Here is a 6,000-nt window from a genome sequence, read left to right on the forward strand (position 1 = left end):
ATATATAGATTGAAAGGTAGATATACAGGTTGAATATCCCTTACTTGAAATGCTTGGGAACACAAGTGTCTCAGATTTTTTCTGATTTTGGAACATTTACATATACATAATGTGATATCTTGGGGATGAAACCGAAGTCTAAACATAAAATTCATTTATGTTTCATAAAGACCTTATACACATCACCTAAAGGTAATTTTCTACAATATTTTAAATAATTTTGTGTAATATTTTGACTGTGTTTTGACTGTGACTTGTCACATGAGGTCAGGTGTGAATTTTCCACTTGTGGTGTCATGTGAACACTCAAAAAATGTCAGATTTTGGAACATTTTGGATTTCAGATTTTCAGATTAGGGATGCTTAACCTGTATTAGAGAAGATTTATTTGGGAAATTGGCTCATGCAATTATGGAGGCAGAGAAGCCCCACAATCTGCCATGTGCAAGCTGGAGAACCAGGAAAGCCAGTGGTGTAATTCGTCTGAGTTTAAATGAGAACCAGGAGCTCCGAGAGAAGATGAATGTCCCAGCTCAAGAAGAGAGAGCAAATGTGTCCTTCCTCCACCGTTGTGTTCCACTTGGCCCTAGGTGGTTTGGATAATACCTCACCACACGGGGCAAGGCAGATCTTCCTTATTCAGTCTATAGATTCAAATTCTGGAAACACCCTCACAGACACATCTAGAAATAAATAATAATGTTGTTTTTTGAGACAGAGTCCCGCTCTGTCGCCCAGACTGGAGTGCAGTGGTGTGATCTCAGCTCACTGCAACCTCTGCCTCCCAGGTTCAAGCGATTCTCTTGCCTCAGCCTCCCGATTACAGGCCTGAGCCTCCTTGCCTCAGCTGAGATTACAGGCGCATGCCACCACGCCCGACTAATTTTTTTGTATATTTAGTAGAGACGGGTTTTCGCCATGTTGGCCAGGCTGGTCTCAAACTCCTGACGTTAGGTGATCCGCCTGCCTCGGCCTCCCAAAGCGCTGGGATTACAGGCAGGAGCCACCATGCCTGGCCGCAGGATAATGTTTTATCAGCTATCTGGATATCACTTAACCCAGTCAGGTGGACACATAACACAGCTTGGTTATTTTCATTTGTTCTGAATCCGTGTCTAGCCAGTTAATTTTATGCATATAGTTGGAGGCCTCAATCATTAGCTAGGATGGTCTGAGGGAAATGGGACATTTTACTGATAGTCTAGACTGCATACATTCACCAAATAATTGTCAACTCTCTGAAATAAGTAGACCTAAATTTCAGTTTGATCTTGATTTCAGTTTGACTTGCTTTTGTCAACTCAATTTACTTCTCTAGGCTTTTTAGTTTTCCTCTTTGCAAATTGTCCTTGCCTATAATGAGTAATTTGGTCTCTTGTTGAAAAGGATTTCAGTGACTCCAAAGTATTATTATTCTTCTTCATTGGAATACTCATATCTAAAAGTTTTGGCTGAAAAAGAGTCCAAGTGTTTCCCTGAGCATATTAAGAGCCTCCCCACAAATTCAGGCCTCAAGATAAAGCATATGCAGAGCCCAGCAGCCTCTCAAAATAGTTGAGTGAGCCTGTGAAGTTTGTCGTCTTATTGTTCATTGTTTCCTGAGCGTGTCTGTAAGAGGCTGCTTTTCCAGCATTCCCTGCTAACATTTCTTTCTGCTGTCATGGCATCTTTCCACCCAGCATTTTGTTTATTGTGAGTCAGAAAAGCATCTACAATAGAGAACTTAGTTTATCCCACTAGAAACTTCAGGCCAAGAGCTGAAGTGCCAAGGAAATTCCGGAATGAGCAAAGCCTGGGCATGAGTAGCTGCTAAACAACATCAATGTATATTTTATTATGTCCAAAGGCTTAGGTGACTTCTACCTGCGCAATCAAGGAGTCAGGCTCTGCACAAGAGTGAAACTTGCAGAACCAAGAAGTAAACTAAATGCTAAAAATAGATTAATTCAAATAATACCACTAGACTAGGAATATATGTAAATCACTAAAATTTGAGTTTTATAGTCACTGTCAAAATAATTTTTAATAGTAAAAACTGTTGAATTTTTCTCGATGAAAAAGAGAGGGCCAGGTCAATAAAGGTCACTGCAACAGCACTGTAAATAAAAGAAATAAAGAAAAAAGCACCATAGGCATTAGGTCTAGGAAAAGGTCAAATCTGTCCTATGAGCGTGTAGGGGATTAAAAAAAAAACCAAAAAGAAGAATTCCAAAAGTGAGACTTCCGAAAGTGCCAGGATAAGAAATATTGTACATACGTTTGAAGGATTAGGTCACAAAAGTGCTCTAATAGTGAGAATGGAGAAGAAAAAAGGGTTTGAGGAAATAGAAAACAGAATCAATGGACAGTATATAAAAAGAGAAAGGCTGGGTACGGTAGTTCATGCCTGTAATTCCAGCACTTTGGGAGGCCAAGGTGGGAGCATCACTTGAACCCAGGAGTTTGAGACCAGCCTGGGAAACATAGTGAGACTTTGTCTGTAAATTTTTTTTTTTTTAAATTAGCCAGGCATGGCGGCACGTGCCTGTAGTCCCAGCTACTTGGAAAGCTGAGGTGGGAGGATTACTTGAGCTGCAGGCTGCAGTGACCGTGATCACACTACTGCATTGCAGCCTAGGCGATAGGGTGAGATCCTGTCTCAAATTAAATAAATAAGTAAATAATAAAAAGAGAAAGATATGAAGAGAGAAAGGACAAAAAAAGAGATTTAAACACACATAAGTATACTGACGAGAAGTGTACATTCTTAGTGATTTTGCAGTGCTTTGGCTGCTGTGATTTACAAAATGCCTTGAACAATGATCATATCCTGGAATTTCACCTTCTATAATGTCTGTTTATGGAAGAAGGAGTTTGCTAAGTAAGCATGCAGAGTCCGCTTGGAGCATACTAACAAAGATATCATGATTTCTCAAAGTTAAAGTCCTTGAAAGATTAAGCCATAGCCGGGAGACATTTGTGTCTGCCAGAAACAAAGATGATGGGCTCCCTTGCTGGGATTACTATCCTAATTATCAGAGAACCATTGTTTCTTTCTGCTCCTGGGCATCAAATATGCTGACCCCCCTCAACTTCAAATAACCTCCCACCAATACTGAGAGCATTCTCTGGCTCCTACTTGCCTTCTTCAAAACCAAGGGCACTTGGCTGTCATCCAGTTCTTAGTATTACAGTCCTTGGCACATTTCCATCAGCACTGAACTTTAAAACACACACGTGCGCACACACACACACACAGGCAATTCAAAAGTTCAGTTCACAATTTTTTTGCATTAAAAAAAGAGAAGTCCTCAGTATTTTTTTTAATGATCTCTTACCACTGAGATATCTTATAGGAAAAGCCTTCTTATGATGAATTTTTTAAAAATAGAAATTTTAAAGTAGTATCTTTGTGAGAGATCAAAAAACAACTCACTTTCAGGCAAACTGTGTTACTACAGAATTTGAGACTATAAGCACTACTGTCAGCCAAATTTCTTCTGAAATAGACCTTTATCTTAAAATTCTATAAAATTTAAATTTATACAAGCGGTACATGTACTTATTTGCCTTGGCTTTAAATGGAACCTACCTTCATCTTTCTTCTTTCAAGCTAAATAACCTCCGTAATGAAAAAGAGATATGATTCTAGATATTTGTCTCTTGGGAATAGAATTGCATCCACAGTTGGGATATTTGCATTTTATACTTTTGATACTTTATTTACCACCCACTTTGTTTTCCCTCCTTTTAATACAGCTGTGTTCCCTCCACACCCAAATATGGCCTGAGTCCTGATTCACAAGAATAAACTAACTTCATTACAGCTGTTGTCTGGCCAACTCTTTCCTCCTCCACCAGGCTCTTTCCTTTCCAGGGACCCTGGGTCATGGCTGAAGCAGCGAGGAATAGTAAAAAGAGTGCTGGAAATCCGGAGCCTCAGTTTAGTCTACTGATGAGACTGACTGGCTGTGTTTTCCAATTAAGCTTGGTCACATCTGTGGGCCTCAGCTTTCTCAGCCATAGAATCATGAGGTTAGACTACTTATTATCTAACATGTCTTCCCTTTCTAAATTCAGTGATTTTAATACTGCTTTCTAGTTCCACTGTTTCTAGAAGAGGGGGGAAATAGTCCAAAAATCTGAAAGATGCCTTTCTGAACAGAGACTATGTAGCAAGAGGCCTCTGTAATTAATTCATTATTCAACAAATGTTTGTTGAACACCGACTGTCCTCCTGGCACTATGCTAACTAGGCATTGAATGTTAATTGCACTTACTGTTGTTCATTCTCAAACTGTTATTTTTATTGAGGTAAAATTCATATAACATAAAATTACCATTTTGAAGTAAACAATTCAGTGCGTTTTGTATATTCACAATGTTGTACATACCCACCTCTATCTGTTTTTAGTTTTTAATATTTTAAATTTTTTTTTTTTTTTTTTTTTTTTAGATGGAGTCTTACTCTGTCGGCTCACTGCAACCTCCACCTCCAGAGTTAAATCGATTCTCCTGCCTCAGCCTCCCGAGTAGTTGGGATTACAGGTGACTGACACCATGCCTGGCTAATCTTTGTACTTTTAGTAGAGACAGTTTCACCATATTGGCCAGGCTGGTCTTGAATTGCTGACCTTGGGATCTCCCCGCCTCGGCCTCACAAAGTGCCAGGATTACAGGCCTGAGCCACTGCACCCAGCCAATATTTTATTTTTTCTTGAGATGGAGTCTCACTCTATCACCCAGGCGGGAGTGCAGTGGCGTGATCTTGGCTCACTGCAACCTTTGCCTCCTGGGCTCAAATGATCCTCTATCCTCAGCCTCCTGAGTAGCTGGGACTACAGGCGTATGCTGTCATGTTTGGCTAACTGGCTAACACCACCTCTATCTGGTTCCAAAACATTTTCACCACTCTAAAAGGAAATCCCATACTTGCTAAGCCATCAATTCCCATTCTCCCCTCTCTCTGCCCCTGCTAACCACAAATATGCTTTCTGTCTCTGTGGGTTTACCTGTTATGGATATTTCATGTAGATGGATCCATATGATATGTGACCTTTTTTGTCTTTCTTCTTTCTCTTAACACAATGTTTTGAGAGTCATCCATATTGTAGCATGTTTCAGTAACTTTCTTCCTTTTTATGGCTGAATAATATTCCATGATATATCTATATTACAATCTGTTTATCCATTCTTCTATTGATAAGACATCTGGCTGTTTCCACTTTTTTGCTATTGTGAATAGTGCTTCTGTGAACTTGTGTGTACACCAAACTCTTTTTAATATCTAGTCAAATATGGCTCACATATAGTTTATGGCCAGAATGCTTATAAATACTTTTGGAAGCAGTTAACTATCTTCCTGAGCTGGATTCAATCAAGACCACTACCCTGTTGTCTAATCTCTGACTTCGTTTATGTCTTTGTTTCTAGTTTTACTACTCAATAAATTGAGAAAGTATATAGAGTATCTCCTAATCCTTGCTGTGTTCCTGTAACCATATAAGTATAAAACTAAAATCTGACAAAGTCTTTATAGTCAATGCCACATTCAGTCACTTAAGGAACCATTAACATCAGAAAGAGAAAAGACCATGTTTTACAAAATGTTTCCAACTGACCAATTACTTACTGGGAAGAAAAGTAGGGTGAAAGTGCCAGGCTATTCAGATCAGTTAGGGTAACAAAGATGTAAATATTTTTCTTCTTTGAATTGCAATGGTGGGGATCATTTCTCTTCTTCAGTATGTAATAATATAATAAAAACTGTTTTTTCCACATTATTTTTGTTGTTGTGTCCAGCAGCCCTGTTGCAAAATCACTCTAAAGGTTGGTATAATTTTCAGAAAAAGCTTCATGCCAATTCCTGCTGCTCAATATCTAAGACATCTGTGATTCTATTCCAGTTTCTTTGCTTATCCATCCTAAATTATCTGTGTACTGCTTCCATTCTTAGGTTCATTGGCTCAATGTACATTTGCAAGAACTACAGTGGTTGGCCAAAACCAGTTGTCACATTAA

The 6,000-nt window shown here is 39.0% G+C and overlaps 1 long non-coding RNA gene across 1 annotated transcript in view; it reads left to right on the top strand.

Annotated features, from left to right (window-relative positions):
• The window catches only part of LOC129532239 (uncharacterized), a 55,254-nt gene extending 49,492 nt beyond the window's left edge, over positions 1–5,762 (top strand). Inside the window, exon 4 of the long non-coding RNA XR_008677894.2 lies at positions 4,436–5,762. This is a non-coding gene — a long non-coding RNA (uncharacterized lncRNA). The remainder of the gene's footprint in view (positions 1–4,435) is intronic.
• Positions 5,763–6,000: the final 238 nt, after the last annotated feature.

Source organism: Gorilla gorilla, chromosome 11, assembly GCF_029281585.2.
Source record: "Gorilla gorilla gorilla isolate KB3781 chromosome 11, NHGRI_mGorGor1-v2.1_pri, whole genome shotgun sequence".
NCBI lineage: Eukaryota > Metazoa > Chordata > Mammalia > Primates > Hominidae > Gorilla > Gorilla gorilla.